The 20,084-nt window shown below is 40.9% G+C and overlaps 1 protein-coding gene across 6 annotated transcripts in view; it reads right to left on the bottom strand.

The window, feature by feature from the left end:
- CHST9 (carbohydrate sulfotransferase 9) overlaps nucleotides 1-20,084 on the bottom strand; it is a 97,142-nt gene that overhangs the window by 25,879 nt on the left and 51,179 nt on the right. Inside the window, exon 2 of one of the 6 annotated variants that reach the window (XM_054191884.1) lies at nucleotides 2,858-3,043. The exons of the other annotated variants lie outside the window; for them this stretch is intronic. The gene's annotated coding sequence lies outside the window, so the exon portion shown is untranslated. The remainder of the gene's footprint in view (nucleotides 1-2,857; nucleotides 3,044-20,084) is intronic. 6 annotated transcript variants of the gene reach the window in all.

Genomic DNA, 20,084 nt, shown 5'->3' with positions numbered 1-20,084 from the left:
CAGATAATCCTACTAATACTTGTGGCATGTCAGCAAGGCAGGGTACAAACAGAAATTCCGGATCTCTCTCCCCGTTCCAAGTGTCTGAGGGTTTCCAAGCAGACTGAGAAAAGTGGAGAGAATCCGAGGGGGCAAAGGGGACCCCTCAGCCGTGTTCTGAAACAGCCATATGCATAGTCTGAAACAGCCATATTCACTTAACCGCTAGTGGGAACAGCACTACTAGGAAATCTGAAGAGGGAATTCAATATTCTAGTACCAGTTTAATTTTGTTTTTCTAGTTTGTGACAGAAACACTAACAGCTTTAGATTTTACTTTATTTCCGTAGACCTAAATAAACACATAGGCGACCTATTTGGTTGTGATCCGCCCCACTCTCATCACTGGTTTCCTAAACTACCAGAGCGGATTCTGAGAAGCGAAAGGAAACCAAAGCCCTTATTCGTGACAAACTTCTGCAGCAATTTCCCATGACACCACAGCCTGAGGAAGAAATACTCAGATTTGTTTTTCAGACTTAAAACTGAGGTGGTGTGACGCTAACAGATTATCTTCTGTGAAAGCCTGTGACTTGGCACACAAACATTAAAATATTTAGGACAGAACCATACATTTCCTATAAATTATCCGCAGAATCTCTGAGATCTGTAGGCAACACAGCTCCTGCAGATGTGCACAGCATTTTCCTCCTCCTTCTCACAAGGAATTCGAAAACAAACTGCTCATTTATAGCATTGCCTTCTAAACCTAGTTTAGCTTACTTTTGCACCTCTGTGATAATAATGCAACTGAATATGGTTACAGTGGCCTAAAATATATTAATCACATCTTCACGGTATTGCATAATCCTTCTCAGTTGTCACAACGCCAGCTCATAAGTTGCCCTGGCAGTAGGAAATATAAAAAGAAACCCAAGTTGATACTGATTGAAGCAAATGAAGGGAAGTTGGCCATCTCAAAACACTTGAAACTCTCACGGCATTCCAAGGTTTCCGTAGCTAATTTTTCGTGATTACTTTTGATATGAAAACAGACCTTTAATTGTCAGTCTCTAATAAGGATGCAGAACTGTTCCCTGGGAGGTTCAAAGGACCCTGGGAAACTAAACATTTACGAAAGCTCAAGTAGCCAAATGCCTTGTGTTGATTAACATACACCATTCAGTTTCCACCTAACAAAGTCATAACAAGAAGAAACACCAAAGGAAAAAAAAAATTGGACTGACAAAGAAACATTAGTCTTAATAGGACTGAGGGCCCTCATTCATTAATTCTGTTGTGCGTAAAAAGGAGGGGGAGGGTGTAACTCAAATCTGTTCCTGGACCAAATTCTGCATTGACTAACATTGTGTAACTGTACTTCAGGCAAGGAGATGTTAGAATATGTTAATTAAATATTTGAAGTTACCTGCCCTCTGCCTCATCAACACTGATAAATATTTTCAAATGACACAGAATTGCCTGGATGTCCACTAACAGCATTAGAAGGCAGACTTGTTTGCCAGTTTTCTTCTAGAAGGTTGTGATTTATACATCTGGGGAAAGGAAAAGCAAAAATTTGTCACCTTTTTCCTTTAAGGATGGAAGATTAGAAATAATGGAAACATGCCAGACAGCGTATTTGGTTTTAACATCAACACAATATTGATATCATGGTTTGGATGGTTTCCAGGTGAACGTCGTGCGTATTTTCAATGCCTATTTGGCATTCATCCTGTATCCAACAACAAGAATAGTTTGTTTCAATTCTGGTTTACAGCTTGCTATGCAACTGCTTGGAAATGCTTTTTCCCTTTATCCAGGTACTTCACAACTGTTTCATATCCCTGCTCTCTTAAGGAACTGAATGGAGCAAATCGTGGATTCCTACTCATCTGCAATTAGTTAGGCAAAGATCAGTTAATTATGGTTTAGCAGATACTTTTCCTCAAATTCTATCACCATCAAATCCTAAGGTAGAAACTGCCTCAGTTCTCACACTGCAAGGGCCATTGCTTTTTTATTTGAAATCACATGGACCACCAACCTCCACTTTCACATTGCTATTTATGTATGGTGCTTTATGTTATGATCATCTAGAGGATAGGTCACATAATCTGTTAAAATGCCTTTTTGACTATGCTCCGGTATTGAGCTCAATTGCTTATGTGGTTATCTTCCACAAAACAGGCTTTGACACAAAAGAAGCTGTTTCTACCCCTCAGCTGGTCCATTGCAGTTTCATGTATCACGGTTCTTAGTATGTGTCAAATGAGGGATGGCTGACCCTGATTTTTATCCACTGAAAGAAAACTACCTGGCGTTTACTCTGAGAACAGTGCGGTAAGAGCTGTTCATGATGGAAAAGTCCATGGAGAGCAACTAGAGCTTGAATCTACATACTCAGATCCCACACAGAAATAAAGCCGTGGACATACAGCTATCTCTTTAATATACCCTGTTATGGTTTTAGACAGCTGAAGCTTTGCATTGCACTCACAGTAGGGCTGAAACATTGCAGTAGTTTGGCTTTGGTTTTGGTTCTTGCTTGGTTTCTTTCCATATTAAGAACATATTGTTGCCCCCACCCAGACGAGGAATGTGACTGCAGTTGAAATTTGCAGTCAGATTAACCATGTTGAGGCAAAGCCACACAGAGTCATGACCATCCAATCTGGCATATCCTAAAGAAGGTCCGCTGTTGGTTTTTCACTTGTAGTGAAGAGGAGTTATCCCCAGCTCTGAAGCACGCTATCCCTATATAACCTTAATCAGAACACCCTGGAAACGGTATATGAAAACGAAGGCACCAGTACCAATGGGAAGCAGCATACAAGTTCCTACAGGGTTATGTCCACAGAACTTTATTTTGACTCACCTGCTAGGACAACTGCACCACAAACAGCTGAGCTATAAAGCTTCTCTGGTGTGAATCAGAAGCAGTGGTGTGCAAGATGAGCGCGCAGCAAGCCCAAACAGGGGTGGAAAAATCCAGCTTCTTGGCACTAATTACAAAGTACAGTCCCACAGCAAAGTCTCCATGGGAAGCCTTAGTCTACAGTTTCTGTATTTCAGAAATAAAAAGGAGATGAATTGTCTATAGAACATAAGGCCAGGAAGTGACTAGTGGTGATGAGAGCAAATATTCTTTCAATTTACTACTCATTCTGAGTTATGCCTACATAAATAAATTGTACTTGTTTGAATCTGCCATGTTTCTTTGTTTAAGGTCTAAATTTGCCACTCTAAGGCGTGCTCTTAGCACACTGGCCTCAAATAACTTCTCTGAAATTACTCCATTTGGAAGTAAAATATTCACCAATGAGAATATGACACTTACTCACAGAAAGACACCACTCACGTTTACAAGGAAGATTACATGCACGAGAATCTGCAATTAATCCACTGGTAAATAACAAAGGGGAAAAGGAAAAGGTGAAATAGGAGCCCTATGAAGTAGAACCTTAACACCTGGAAAACTAAAAAAATTCTCTAAACGGGATAATTTATAGTGAAAGAAAACTAGGAGGAGAAAGGTAAAGAGAAACAAAGCCAGAACATAACCTTTCCTAATGCATGGCTCTGAATTAAGATTGGTCAGATACAATAAGTTGCTGCAGGGAGTACAAATTTACCTGTGTTTTGTATAAGTAGAGTATGACCTTTTGCGACCAACTCTTGTGCTTGAATTCAGCTGTAGTTATTGGAAGTCCTTTGTAAAAGGTCATCCACGACTGAGAATATAACATGAATCCAAGACGCCCAAGGGTTCAGGTTTGTGCTACTCAAAAGAAATTCGGGAGAGAGCAGGGGGGTGGGAAACTCAACCACTGCTACAGATTTGGTTCTCAAATGGATTTGGATAGTTTCACAAGACTATTTAATCTAAGTAGTCAATTTCCAATATGCGAATGTGAATTATTAGACAATACGCAGTTTTTTATGTTTGTCATTGATGAGTATGCTACTGAAATATGCCAAAGGAGGTTATATTACCAAATAAGGCTGCTTATTTCCTTATTGCAATTTGAGTCAATTTTTGATGTCTAGAGCACCGTAAAACCTTTTCTTTCCACTGTTTCTCCGTTCTAAGAAAAGATTATGAATGCTCAGTTTTTATTGTTATAAAGAAATAAGGTTCTCAGGTAAAGATGGGAGTTTATAACCATATCAAACATGTCTACCTGTCTTTCTGTATACACAACTTTAGTAATGGTTTGTGTTTTTTTTTAAACAGTACTAAATGGGTAATATTTTAAGGATCTCTTTAAAAGAAGAACCTATAATGATGTACAAGCAATCCTCAACAAGAAAAGTTCAATACACATATAGAAACATTTTAGTTATGTTCTCTGAACATGTTCTTTGAACATCAGGAAATTCAAACTGTATCCTCCATACTGACAAGGTGGTTGACTAGAAAAAAAAAAAGACACAGTAATTTATGGGTTGAAGTAAAAGAAAATTCATTTAAGAGAGAACTGATACTAGTTATTTAATCAAGACTGTGTGAGACCACCTCGCCGAAAATCCAAAATCAACTCTGTAGGCCAGTCTGCAAAGGATTCACCATCACTATATTAGAGCACATTTAAGCTTTTACAAACAAAAAATCTCGTATGCTTAATGTCTTCAAAGCCAAACCTGCAGCTCAAGCTTGTAATCTGCCCTACCACTAACTTTGGCTAGCCAAGTAGCAACAGAGTGTACATTGCACATACTGTGGCTAATTGCAGCCACCTCCTTTCCCACAGGTGAAGCGCCCTGATGCTCCAAGCCTCACAAACAGCATCACACTCTGCTTTGGCAGGAGTCTTCTGCTTACTTTAGAAATTCCCATTGTGCTTCCCTCCGCGTGCCATCCTTGCTACACCAACTTGGATATTGGCTGTGCTCAAAAGTGGAAAGTGGCAGGGGTGATGAAGCAAGTTCAGCCGGAGAAATCATGATGAGAATTGAACTCACATACGTCACTGAAAACACGGTTAAATGTTTCCTTTTAATTAAACAGAGATGGAAAATAACAGCAGTGAGGTGGTACCCAGTACCCAGGAACTGCAAAGTACCCCAACGCCAAAAGCATAAATGATGCACTGTATCAACTTGATCACTCGGGCAGAGCTTAAGCAGACCTTCTCAGGTACAGCACACCTTGTTCATGTACAAAGGGTAAACTGTCAAATGGGCTTTAAAGCCACACCTGCAGGTTTTGTACACGCAAGCATTTTCTGCCCACAAGATATATTGCTGCTGCTTGCAAAGGACCGTATGTGTGTACCAAAAGCTGATACCTAGGTACAATTTGCATCCATAAAACATGCAGGTGCAGTTTTATGGAGACCTACGAGAAGAACGTGACCATGTAGAACACAACTACTATTTACAAAGCAGCCTTCAGACAACAAGCTGAGTAATCTTCCCATAGGATGTGACATGCCAAGCACAGCAAGGGGAGGTAAATTTTGCAGCTGAAATCACAGCCATGTTCATGACTGGCAGACTGATTTAAGAGACAAGTCTACCCAGTCCTGGTTTGCAAACCACGGGTGTGTACTAATAGTGGTAGCAATGATGATACCCCAACTGAGGATAAAATGAATGTGTCTTCTGCAAGGGCGAAACAGGAATTCTGAGAGAGTCCTTACCACCAAGTGATTCAAAAAATTTTTTTATGACCGAAATAACGCACGCTGTTTATTTTTCCCCAGTGAACTGTATTCTTTTTCAGGCATGAAAAAAAGAATCCTGCATGCCTGATGTGAATCAGCATGTGAATTACTGACCAAGTTAGCTTCAGTAAGTACTAAGTGACACATTCATAATACGGTGCCTTTATTCACATGTAAATTACTAATTTCTACTGCACTGAGCACTCAGGATGAGATATTTCTCTATTCTTCTGACAAGGGAACACAGTCAATATTGTATCTGATTATCAACAAAACTTGTTACTGGCTTTTTGCTAACTGCAGGGAAAGGTCTCACATATTTACACAGATTAAGGGGAAAAGGCATATTTCCATTTAGCTTATTATTAGTGTTTATTTATAATGGGCACAATTCTTTATATGAAATCTAATTAAAGAATGTGAAAAGAAACACAACAGAAAGGTGGAAAAATTCTCTTCAGATTAGGAAGTATTTTGGACTAACACCACACCAATTGCTCTTACTTGAATAATTAGTGAAGAGTAAAAAACCCAATTTGACAGGACTGAATTTCCTGCCTTCTGAGGGATCTAAAAAAAAAAGTGATAATTGAGCATCCACCCCACACATAACTTTTGAGCTTCACTAACATATTGACCTATTGCTATAATGAAAGTATTTTGTGTAATTTGGATTGTTTAAAATATAAAGCCTAGATCCAATTATTGCAAGTATATGAGAAGCAAATCTTCAGAAAAATTAATTTTACGTCTTGGCTGGCAGCGAAAGGAGTGGCCAGCATCTTTAAACAGATGGTTAATTAGACGTACAGGCAGAGACTCTGGAATAGCAGAGCTGCAAACAGCTCAGAGTTTCAGATTTCTTCTGTTCACACAAACATATCGGTAATGTCTTTACTTTCAATAATACTTTTTGTTCCCTTGGATTACAGGTAACTAGCTCCTAGGATCACAGAAAAAAATAATGGAAACACCACTGGTTTCTACTGTATAGCACCAAACAAGTTAAACATAGTAATAAACCCACTGGAATAATGGAAGCTGGACTTATAGATCACAGGAGAAAGCCATACAGACACAAAGAAAATAAGTCATAAAGAAATCCCTCAACTTTTAATTCTCATTTCTGAGAAGAGGATAGACCAATTCTATTAATGCAACGTGGACTCCTATTTCTTTGCTGGAAAACAAATGGCGTCACGCAACCACCTACTCATATTCAACACCCAAATAATCTTAGCTAAAAATACCACTTCAGAGAAGCTACAGACACACAACTTTTCTTAGGGTTTGGTTTCATGACTGGCTTAAGCTGCTCAATGCCTGGCAAAAACAGACAGCCCAGCTCTTGCCGCAGTGTAGTGATGAGCTCCTCTTCCTCCTCCTCCGTTGGGCCAGCACTAGCGCAGATGCATCGCGCAGTCAAGACACATCAGAGTCCTGATTCAGCTAAAAATTGTCATCTTGCTTAATAGGCTGATTTTCAACCATATCAGCTCAGCTCAGCCGCATCAGCTGCGCAGGTAGAGACGCGTGGCTGGGAACAACAGTGGGGGCAAGGAGAAGTCCCCTTCTAGGGAAGCTCACGTGTAGGTCAGCATAAACCTGCTGTAAATCCACATCCTCAGAGCCCTCAGCTGCCCAGCTGCTACTGAACCATCAGCACCAGAATACCAAGATTTGTCACAAATGACTGAATAGTTCAGGTGAACAACAATAACAAGTCTCTTGACTGCTTGCGTTTTCCTTTCAGAGGTTGCATTGTATGGCATTTCTTTTTTTTTTTTTTTTTTAATACTCAGATACATTCTCCATTTGGCTTTCCAAAAGGTGTTTGATAACATCTCTCTCACAGGATTTCTTAAAGAAACTTAAGAGGCACAGAATTAGAGGGAACATATTCGCACAGATTTAGAAAAGCAAATGGTTAAAAGATAGGGAACAGAGGATAGGAATATGAAAGAGAACAGTCAATTCTCACTATGGAAGACAGTCACTGGTGGAGTCCTGGTCCGTCATGTTGAGGACCCATGCTCTTCAACATGTTCTAAAAATCACCCGAGAAAGGTACCAAACAGGGAGATAACAATGTTTGTTAATTATACTAATTTATTTGGGGCAGAAATGATGTCAGCTAAGGAACTTTTTAGATGAGTAAGTTGGTAATAAAATGACATTTGAAATGCAATTTATGCAAAGCGATGCTAGGAAACTTTTAGGGGAAAACTTTTAATTTAAACTCAAAAGCGGTGGACTCTGAACTGAGTTCTGAGCTCAGTTTTACTCAGGAATGAGATTTTGGGGTGGTAAAACTTCTGCATAAACATCATCTCTGCGGTCACGAGTTAGAGAAAGCAAATTGAAGACTAGAGGAAAAAGCAAAAAGAAACCATTGTGTTTCTGTATATACACACACTTGCATCTTCAATATTACATGCAATTTTGGTTCTTCTGCTCATGTGCAGAATTGGAGAAGAACAAAGGAGGGTAAGGTGGTGGACTGAAGCTATAGACTGGCTTACAAGGAGCAACGGCTTCGGAACCTGGCAAAGCAATGATCCAGAGGAGATATGATAGAGATCTGTAAAATCATAAGTGACGTGGAAGGGGTGAATCAGAACTGACTGTTTGCTGCCTCTTCTAACACAGGGCCGGGGGCATCAGATGAAGCAGGCAGATGGCAGGTTCAAAACAAACATGAGGAAGCAGCTCTCCACGCAACTGGGAAAGGAAACTCGGGAACTCTTCGCCAGGGGATGTTAACGGCTGCTAAAACTTTACATGGATTCAGGGGACAACTGAACAAGCCGAGAGACGGGAAATCCTTTGGGGGTTGATAAGCAAACAGAAACTACCTCTGGCGCAGGAAGTCCCTGAAACACAAACTGCTGGAGTTTGGGAAAGTCACGTGAGGAGGTTTCACTTTGCTGCTAGGATATTGATCAAGACGGAGCTCTGGCCTGATCCAGTATTGCTGCTGCTGCTATGTGCAACGAAAGACACTAAAAAAACAGGCCCCAGTTTAAAATACTTCTGAGTCTGGACACCCTCAACAGGTAGGTCCACCACAGCTTACTGACACGGCCCGCTGGTGGCAGGCAAGCAAGAGAAGAGTAAAGCTGTGTTCCTTATTTCACACTGCTCTGAACAGTGGGGGTACATCAGACAACTACTGAAACTATTCTCAGTTCTTGACCACCGGGCACATAAAGCGTTTATTATGCTTTTTCTCCCCACCCCTCAGATCCTATGCATGCATAAAAGTTGTCTTCTGGTCACGCCAAGGACCCCTAAACCCTGGCAGTGATGGGCAGTGAGGCAGCTTGTTTATACTTAAGCTCCACCAGGTGTCACAAATTAAATGTTTCCCCTTTGCTTGTTGTGCTTTTAGGGACCACGCTATGCTACAGGGAGGTCTCAGAGCAATAATATTTTTACCCCAGTTTTGTTGCTAGAGCACATGTGGGATTCCTTAAACATGGGAGGGTATATTTCTCCCCTTTGCCAAAGGGACATAGTGATGTCCTGCTCTGGGGGATGTCCTACCTACCAAGGTCTCCTCACATAGGATGCTTTTGACCTCTCCTGTTGAGCTGATACACACACCTCCAACCACAGGAGACTGACCAGTGCTTAGATAAATTTCCAAGGAAATGAAAGAACAGATTTGCTGAATATTAAAAGTATTAGGCTCTGTGTGCAATGAAAAATAAACCCAATGACCTCAGTGATTTCCAAAGTTACCTAGAAAGCCTACTGAGAGCAGGGTATCAATACCTGCAGTATCCTAACACCTGCCTTCCACGCCACAGGCTGGAAATGTCAAGAGCTTAGACAATTTTACAGGATTTTTTTACCACCTGTCAATTTGCTGGTTTTCTGGTTTTGCTCCCTTGGGACTGCACAAAAATTACTAGAGAAAAAAAAGCAAGCCTTTTTGGGAATCCCGTGTTGGATTTTTGTTCATAAAGCAGATATTACTTTAAAGAACACAAATAGCCCAGCAACCATAGAACAAACTCTTAAGCACTATTTCTAATTATACTGCATTGATTAAATACAATTATATTTTAATTAAGCTTTGTTCATATAGTAGTCCTCCTACAGGTTTTCTCCTTTTAGAGGAGGAAATTAATCTCTTCTTCTAGAGATTCGTTTTCATGGCAAATAATGCGTATCACTTCATTTATTTTAAAAGTGAAAAACAAAATCTGCACAAAACACTGAATACCTCTGTTGCGTTAGGCAAAATCAGCTATCAGCTTTAAAGTTCACCTGCACAGAGAACCCTCAAGTCAATGCCTGCAGTATTTTCATTTCTGATTCTTAAGTCCTACCAGAAGGCCCACTTTTAGCAGTCTAAGATGCTACAACTCCAACTGCTGAGTTGTGTTAATGAATTGTGTGAGTGCTCCTCGTTGTAAAATCAGGTTACCTACAATCACAGCTGAAGACTATCCAAATTATTTGCCCAGCACTGGTACAATAGAGAAGATATCCTGAATGTTAGCACCTACTGCCCTCTACCTGCTCCACTTAAAACACATAGGCAGCAAAACTGGAGAAAACTTCATTTTCCAATTTTTTAAATTCTCAGTCTTATAATTAAGCCGGTCAAAACCCCTCTGATTGTAACTGATTTCTAATCTATTGCTTTTCAATTACAAGAGTAAGGAGTGTTATTCCCCTCTAGATTGCAAGCTACAGGAAGGAATGCCATTATGAAATCTGCAGGTATTTATTTCTTGCATACTTTTATCCTGTTTTCATAAAAACTAATTTTAAATTTCCTTTAAGAACATCCAGTGGGGCTGTGAATTCAGATGTCCACCTTATCTTTCCAGGAAACGTGGTGGGAGCCGCACTGCAGTGAAGTTCATGACAGAGATAGAAGAAAGAATTTCACCCTGTAAATCTTTGTCCTGCAATACGATCTGCGCACCGAAACACTTATACAGGCCATCTGAGCACCTGGCACATGCTACAGAAGGGCAGACCCTAGTGCCTGCACACGAGACTGTACCATAACGGACAAAGCTGCTATAAGCCGTAGCAGATAGCCAGCACCATGAATGGGGACTCAGAAAAAGTTGGTCTGAATAGTTTTGACCTGACATCCAGCCTAAGTGATGCTACTATAATCCACAGTTACCATGTCTGAATTGCGTTTTAAATTCTAAATTCGCCCAAGAGAATTGTTTGAAATTCCTTAGCTATAGAGAATCGTCAGGAAACACCTCTTTTTTTGTTAGAGGGTACACATGTGCGCTACTCTCTGGACTTTAATGCTGCTTCCCTCTGAGCTGCAGAATAGAAAGTATTGCCATGTCCATGTGGAGGGACAGAAGCCACACGGAAAGGCACTCAGAGAGCCTTAAGTTCATGCATGCAAAGGCAATGCTGTAGCTGTGGGTATGCATGTCCACTAATCATGAGCAATGGCTCTAAACCAGAAAAGATAAAGGAGATCATGGCAATTTGTTACAATTTTATTACCCCACCTGTGGGTCTTCCAAAATGCACCACAGAAGCATTCCCTTTGTGTAAGGCAGGAGATAGAGGGAAATATAAATGCCCACTTAAATATACAGCTATTCAATGTGTGTTTTTGAAAATGTATACATTCCCAAACTTCAATATGCTTCCAACAAAGACTTAATCTGAGGCAATTCAGTTTCAAAAAACCCCAAACACATGCTTCCAGCTTGTTGGTCCTTGTCACTGCCGCTTCTTTTCCCAAGCTCTGTCACTAGTGGTCTGGCATTTACCATCCCTTCCCATTTGCAGACTCATTCAGGTTCACATCTGGAATATTCACCCATGGCTCCACCCTCTCACTACAGCTGATTAATTTCATAACTAACCTGTCAGATTGCCCATAGCAGCTAAAAAACCCCCAAGTAACACTGGACCGAGGCCTTCTGTGGCAAGCTTTGGTCAGAAGGTGAGGACAATGCTGACAGACACACTACGACCGCATGCCGTGCTCGCTGAAAGTATGTGTAAATTAATACTTGCGTTCTGCATGCCTCAGCATTAAGCTGGCCTGGCAGACGTGGTCCCCGAGTGCCTTCTTTACTCTCTGTGATTGGCAGTAACAGCCAGAAAAAAAATAAATAAAAATACAGCAAACCCCACCTGCTTGGGACACCCCTTAGTTAATTCTCCAGCCCGCTGTGACTGTTTATCCATCAGAGGGGTATGGAGAAAAGAGGTCCCATGGCAAATTCTCACAGCCACGCAGCCAGCAGATAAAATCCATTATTTCTCAACACAAAAACTGCTTTACAGGTGTACCAAGAGAATCTTAAGTGCCAGCGAACCTTAAGCATCCATCAGAGTATCACTGGGGTACAGTGGGGCCTGGCTAAACAAAGCACCGCAGCATAATGTATCTAGATGGTACGCAACGAAGTGTCAAGTATTTTAAACCCTTTTATAAAAGTGTACTCCACTTGGTATCTTATGTGCTTCGTGACTGGTATGTGTAAATGAGGGCTCTGGTTTTGTCTTGGTTTTGTTTTTGTTTTTGTTTTTTTAACAACAGGAGTTTTTGCATTTGTAAAATTATAGCAGAGAGATTTTGATACACAAGAAATGTATCTGTGTTTGTGATTATTCCCCCCCCCGCTGCTAAATACGATAATTTGTTCCACTTCAGCTTTTATTAATTAAATTAATATTAATTCAGCAGCCTTTTGGTATATTTTTAGCCTGAGCGGTTTTTGCGTTAAATCCTGTAGACGGTAGCCTCTCCTCAGCCTTCCCCCTGTTCCAGAGGAAATGTTCCACTGCAGATCACCACCCTCAAACTCTTCTGTTTTGGTATAGCCATAGATATTTATGGCTATACATGCATACTCTTGAATCAATAATAATAATAAAAAAAGATCAACAGATATTTTTAAAAGATATTTTAAAGAAAAGACGCTTTTACCAAAAAAAACCCCAAACCAAACACGGCTAATTTTGTGTGACTAAGTGCCCCCTAGTGACAAAGTCCAAATCCAAACAACTTTCACAGCCACTTCCAAGCCTTACGCAGTTTTGGTTCTCAGTACCTCGAACATATTTTTTGCTTGCTTGGTTGGCTGGTTTTGTTTAAAGAAAATGAAAAAAAAACAGTAAACAAAACTCTCTCTCCAAATAAAAAAAAAAATAAGAAAAAAAATATCACTGTGTTAGCCTAAAATCAGCCTTATTTATTGAAGCGTAACTCCAAATGCTTCAGCCTTTTCCTGCATAGGTAGCATCAAAGTCAGTGTGAATATTCCTATAACTGAGGCACAGTCAGCTTCGTGGTGGGTTGTTTAAATTACACAACATCCAATGAACTGTTTTGCTTCTGTTGCTTCTGAGAGCTGTCTGCCACTGAGTGGTGATGCTGCAGATGCAGAAGAGAGAACTAACTCTGGGCCAGCCCTGCAACCCTTGCCTCCGGTATAAATCCCTCACCTCACACTGAAACCCACCTCAAATCAGTCATTCCTCCCCCAGAAGAGCCCACCCATGCGCTGGAGCAAACCTGTCTAAAAGGCATGTAGCTTCATCTGCTCAGTTGTCTTCTCCAAAGACCTAAGTGGAAAACATGTACTTAGAGAAGCCTGGCTTACAAATTAGCTCTTAGAAAACAAAAACACATCCAAAAGGAAAAATCCTATTTTATTTTTTTTGTGTCCTCCAAACATTTTTAATTTGGAAAATTACAGAAATCCCAGAAAAGACACTATCATCTTTCCTTGGTACCGCTACTCACTAAGGTGAAAGCTGAAGATTCACAAACTATTCTCAATCCAGAAGAAAACTCTGTGTATGTGTGTATACATATATCTCGTATATCACACACCACACACGCACACCCTCTCCAGATCCATTATCAGATCTGTGGATGCCACTTCAAAACTATTCATTGCTCTTCTGTAAATAGGAGTTCTTCCACATTTTTTTTTTTTCAAATATCGTCTTTGGCTTTTTAATGTGGAGAATCTCACACTGACAATTATACTTCAGTTTGTAAAACAGCTCTGGGTCATTTTTTAAAAGACCAACAACGACTAATTTAAGTAATCCTGTTGTCTGCGATGCATTTTTTTAAAAGAGAATGTCACTTCAGTGAAAACATATTTTTTGTCTCCACACTTAATGAGCATGAATTATATTTTCCAGTTTTTCTAATGAAGTAATAACCCTAACACATTAATTTTGTTTGCTGCATCCACTGTCTTTGCACTATTATAATCAATTATGTTAGCTAGAAAAGCAGTTTTCCTGTGTGCTCACAAGTTACTCTAAAACTGGGGTTTTAGTCAAAAGTACTCTTATATTCCTTTGGAACATTAAATCGAAGGCTTAAAATACGGCTTTTCCGTAAGTAATTCCTTACAGAAGATAAAGAACAGCTCATAAAACAAAAAAGACATGGCAAAAGAGACAAATTGTTCAAATGCAGGCAACATAAAAATGCACTGAAGTAAGTTCAAAACTCCTAAGGAAATTTTGCTTCCTTAAAAGCACCGAACACCAATACTAAGATGCTCTAAATTGCCATTTGACCTTTCAAATTACTGTCAAAGAAAGGTACAGTTTTACTGTTAGTACCTGTTCTCAAGTTTTAGCAGAGTACTTACATTGCTGTCTCTTTGTTCATATTCAACATTGGCTAATATTGGCTAGAATCGACATATAATACCAGGGACCATAAACACAGACTAACTATCCACCCAGGGGAAGGAATAAACCGCCCTTTAGTATTTTCTCAATCATGACAGAAAAATCCAGTGCCTTTTTAAGACTAATAAATGTAGACAAGAAACACGCTACTCTTACACTTTCATGAGACATAAAGCTCTGCAGTTCAATGTCTGTGGAAATTTCTTCTGAACATATTAAAATGATCTTAGGGCTCTACAGAAACCCTGCTCATGAAACAAAAAAGCTAGGGTAGTTAAAATTAATACATCATAAATAAAACATGCATTTCAGTATATATTAAGTGACAGGTCTCAGAAACTCCACTGCCACGCACACGTTCACAAAGCAGCAAGAACACACACAATTCATTAAACTCACTCAAGTGTGCTAGTTCTTCCTGGCATTATTCATAATTGAAACATTTCAATTTTAGTTAACAGAAAAAAACCCTAATTTAAAAGTAAAACAAGGAAATTAGTTCTGTGTTTCTGGATTACAATCCCATAGTGCCTTCAACTACCCACATTTAGCCTCAGGGGGTTTAATTAAAAGAAGTTTTTTTTAAAAAAAAGGCAATGTAGCCCACTCAAACAGAAAGCTTTGCAGACACAGATCTCTTAAATATTTTTTCCAGTATGCCATACAAAGCCAGGCAGAAAAATAATAACAAATATCTCAACTTATATTTTAACTATATACCTTGAAAATGGAGTTCCTGCTCTGTAATAGGCATAGGGAACAGACTCTCCTGCAAACGGGCTTCAGGTCAGGTTCTCACAGAGGAGAATCCACTGCTTGTAGCAAAAAGCAGAGTAAAAGCAGTGTATCGTGCAGGATTTAGTACTGGGGTGACAGATGACAGGATGGGGGTGACAGTCTCTTCCCCCTTGTTCACCAGCTTTAACCCCAAAAGCTCCCTGCTGAGCACCTGCACAGCCTCGACGTGGTCAGGACACCTCCTCTGGACAGCCTATGCAAAAGGAGACAAAGCACCCCGAACGAAATGGATTGACTTATTACTGTGAAAACGAATAGCTGAGATTTAGGCTCTGCATCTCAGACTCAATATTCACAAGCCAGAGGCACGCACATCACAAGCCCTGAGCCGGGTCCACCGGTACTCTACGTTTGATTTGATTTGATTTGGTTTTGTTCACAGAGATGAGCGCGGACGAAGCACGTTTCCCTATTCTTGGTCTGTTTTAGTGGCCCACTGGGGCTCCACACAGCTGTCCTCAGACACAGACCCACCCTCCAAAACAAAAAAAAAAAATCATAAAATCACACCAAGATATAGAAGACCCCACGTGAAACACAGGCACACGCTGTGAGACTAGACTCTATAATGCCCGTAAGTCTCGTCTCGCTGTCTATGTTATACTACTGCCCAGGGCACCAGCACTTTGTGGGCAGAGCTGCCCACACCTTTCCTAAAGCCCTGCTACGTTTCAGTGCCATTCCCAGAAACACCACTAACTTTCCTCCACGCTGGGCCTTCCAAAGAACAAGGATAAAAAAAATCTTTTTTTTTTTTTTTGAAGTTATTCTGAAATCTCATTGGGGTGTTACCTAAGTGGAACTGGGAGAGCCCTGGGGGAAGGGAACAAAAATTTTTGCTTTATTCCTGCATTCTTCCCTTGCAATCCACTTTCGGTTACCTGCTGGACACCAGATAACTGTACTCAGCAGATTTTCTGTCTGGCCCGAGGCGGCCCATTATTGTTGGGCAAACAAGCAACCAAATTATGTCCTGCTTATATAAAATCATATGAAAGCTATTCCAGCGCAACACCAGATGCAGGAGGAGACCGTTATTCTGGTGATGAATCAGCTGATGAATTCCTGAATTGTAGCTCCGTGTTGTTTCTGTTACCTTTTGTCAAGGAATAAAAAAAGGGAAAAAAAACCCCAGCAAGTTCCATGTGAAGATCCCAATTTCTTTAAAAACCTGGTCTAGTATCTGTATCATCTCTTCTCTGTAAATTAATATTTTCATTATGTGTACAGTGAAGCAAAAGAGCTGCACACATTTTTCTATTTGCTTGATAAAGAATTAATTTTACCTGAAAGTGGGTTGATTCCACTTGATTCCATCAGTCACACAGCACCAGAAAAAAACCCACAGGTACCATGTTAAACAATTCCAGCTTTTAAGTTTTGGGAAATTAATCATTGTTATTATCCTTTAATACGGCAATATCAGTATATCTTTACAAGCCTTTTTGATTTTTCATTCGGGAGAATAAACAGTTCTGCAAAAAAACCCAGCTAGAATATTTATCATGCCATTGTTTAAATAACTCCCCCCACAAATAAAAATATGCTGACAAGTCTACGCATGTCCACGGTCCACGCCTGCGTAAATCAAAAAGACAGGAGAAAGTCATTCTATTAGTTTAATAGTCACACAATATAAGAAAGGAGACAAAAACCTATACTCTTAAATTTTGCTCTGTCTCTCCATAAAATCATTCTCATGAATTCAAATAGCAAGCAGTTTACCACTGGAAAGCCGGGTACGTATCTAAGTGCCATGACTACAACACACCAGCAAGGGGAGTAGTAACACTTTGAGAACTTCTCTCTTCAGCGATAGTAAACTATACATAAACGTAATAATGTACAGCATATTGATGCTGGGCTGTATAGACAGTGGAAGGGAAATTTATTCTACTGAAAGACTGAGAAATTTTTAAAAAACCAAACGGAGTCTTGCAATGCTGTTTGTTTTTTAAAAGAAGGTGGAAGCACGCATAAACAGTCTCAGATCAGCCCAATGTGCCACCCAACGTAAAACCCAGGACGGCAAGATAAAATCCTCTCAAACCTAAGACTGTTATTTCTGATATATTTTCTCCTTTTAAACAGCAATGTATACACATTCCTATGGGAAGGAGAGCCACTTTCTAGCTTCCTAAGGAAATGACAGTGTGGCACTGCTGGGGCTGGAAGGTCGGAGGGCGGCGGCATTCTCAAGCCTAAATTGCAACCACTGCAAAGGAAAGTAGAAGGTGAAATTTCCTAAAGCAGGCTTTCATTCCTGGATTTCTTAGTTACAGGCAGATAATTGTCCCTTTTATAGAAGAGCACATTTTATAACTGCTGGTAGAGTGATCTTTTAAATGCTCATGCCCACAGCACTGACGCGGTTCTGCCCATGTGGTGGTAGGAAAGGAAGAGCCGGACATCACCGAGCTCCCAACACAACAGGAGAAGAGGAAGTGCGAACACTGCCTCTGCACTGCGTCATGCCCCCTCTTCCCTTTCAATCCCATGCGATTATAATGTATAGATACCTCTGAGCAGTGGCACTGCCCAACACTACAGCCCCACCACTGCAGAGCAGAGGACCTCGGGTCCCAAGCAGGGAAATGCTGCACTAGAGAAGCAAAGCTGAGAAGAAAGGCTGTTCCCTGCACCTGGTTCATCACTGCAGCCAAGGTTCCTACATTCATACCTTTTCTACACCACTGTGAGATTTTTAGAAAGTCACAAGAACCCCCCTCCCTCCAAAACGCTGCAGCCTTGTAACAACTGCTTCCCAAGTAGGTAACCAAGGCATTTAATCAACTTGTAAATACCCAAGTGTGAAGACATCCTAAGTACTAATCATGAAATTACTATGCATGACAAAACTCAGAATAGTGTTTTGCTGTAATTGTGCATAATTTAACTCAAAAAAGCAAGAGGAGTTATATTTGGATACAGAAGAAAGAGGTCAATTTGATGAGGGGGAGAAAATGCTGTCATTTTTACTAGTCTGATAGAGAAATTCTTCACCCAGTGTAAGAATTTTAGGATGTTGCTTCTCCAATGCGATGTCAGGAGAACAAGCTATCAACAAGGGGGCATCTAATAGAAGAACTGGTGTTTCAGAGCTACATTTTTAACAAAAGAAATCTACTTCTGTTACCTTAAAGTACACTTATAAACTGCGGTTTCAGCCATTAGAGGCAGAGACCTGGATGTTATAATCCCAGAGTACAGATATTACAATAAAGCAATATAAAGTTTTCCTTCCTTATGATAAAAAGGAATAGAAATATTAAATAAAAAAACAAACAGATGGTCTCAGCAATTTCCTAATGATTTCCTAACATTTCTGAACAATGATCTCAGTAAATTTCATAATTTTGACTTTGTAAATGGATGCTGATGGGGTCAACTCCAGGTCTGGCTCGGATAGTTTCTTGTTTTTCTCTAAGGGAGCAGATGTGGGACACAGGGTGGCATCTGTCTGTGACACTGCAACTGAGTCAGAAGTGGCAACATGACCTACCCAGAGCCTTCCAGCGCAGGTTTTGAGCTACCCAGTGGAGGAGGAGCTGTTCAGCTAACCAAGACTTTGTATGAATTGCCAAGACCAGATGAAGAGATAGAATCATAGAATCTTCTAGGTTGGAAGGGACCTTCAAGATCATAGAGTACATCACTTAACTAAACACTGTCAAAACCACCACTAAACCATGTCCCTAAGCACTATGTCTACCCGTCTTTTAAATACCTCCAGGGATGATGACTCATCCACTTCCCTGGGCAGCCTGTTCCAATGCTTGACAACCCTTTTGGTGAAGAAATTTTTCCTTAATATCCATCCTAAACCTCCCATGGTGCAACTTGAGGCCATTTCTTCTTGTCCTATCACTTGTTACTCGGGAGAAGAAACCAACCCCCACCTTGCTACAACCTCCTTTCAGGTAGTTGTAGAGAGCGATAAGGTCTCCCCTCAGCCTTCTTTTCTCCAGGGAGAAAGGTTAAACAATCCCAGTTACCTCAGCCACTCCTCATAAGGCTTCGTTCTCCAGACCCCTTACCAGCTTTGTGGCCCTTCTCTGGACATGCTCCAGCACCTCAATGTCTTTCTTGTAGAGGGGGGCCCAAACCTGAACACATTATTTGTGGTGCCACCTCGCCAGTACTGAGTACAGCAGGACTTCCCTAGTCCTGCTGGCCACACTATTTCAGATACACACCAGGATGCTGTTGGCCTTCTTGGCCACCTGGGCACACTGCTGGCTCATATTCAGCCAGCAGTCGACCATCACCCCCAGGTGCTTTTCTGACAGGCAGCTTCCCCCAGGCTGTAGCGCTGCATGGGGTTCCTGTGACCCAAGTGCAGGACCCAGCACTTGGCCTTGTTGAACCTCATACCATTGGCCTTGGCCCATTGATCCAGCCTGTCCAGATCCCTCTGTAGAGCCTTCCTACCCTCAAGCAGATCAACACTCCTGCCCAACTTGGTGTTGTCTGCAAACTTACTAAGGGTGGACTCGATCCCCTCATCCAGATCATTGATAAAGATATTAAACAGAACAGGCCCCAGCACTGAGCCCTGGGGAACACAATTTGTGACCAGCCACCAACTGGAGTTAACTCCAATCACCACAACTCTTTGGGCCCGGCCCTCCAGTCAGTTTTTTACCCAGTGAAGAGTACGCCCATCCAAGCCATAAGCAGTCAATTTCTCCAGCAGAATTCTGTGGGAAACAGTGTCAAAGACTTTACTAAAGTCCAGGTAAACAACATCCACAGCCCTTTCCTCATCCACCAAGCGGGTCACTTTGTCATAGAAGGAGATCAGGTTTGTCAAGCAGGACCTGCCTTTCATGAACCCATGCTGACTGGGCCTGATCACCTGGTTGTCCTGCATGTGCTGTGTAATGGCATTCAGGATGATCTGTTCCATAACCTTCCCAGGCACTGAGGTCAGACTGACAGGCCTGTAGTTCCCCAGATCCTCTTTCT

Source organism: Rissa tridactyla, chromosome 2 (assembly GCF_028500815.1).
Source record: "Rissa tridactyla isolate bRisTri1 chromosome 2, bRisTri1.patW.cur.20221130, whole genome shotgun sequence".
NCBI lineage: Eukaryota > Metazoa > Chordata > Aves > Charadriiformes > Laridae > Rissa > Rissa tridactyla.
This window is presented reverse-complemented; position numbering and strand designations above follow the sequence as displayed.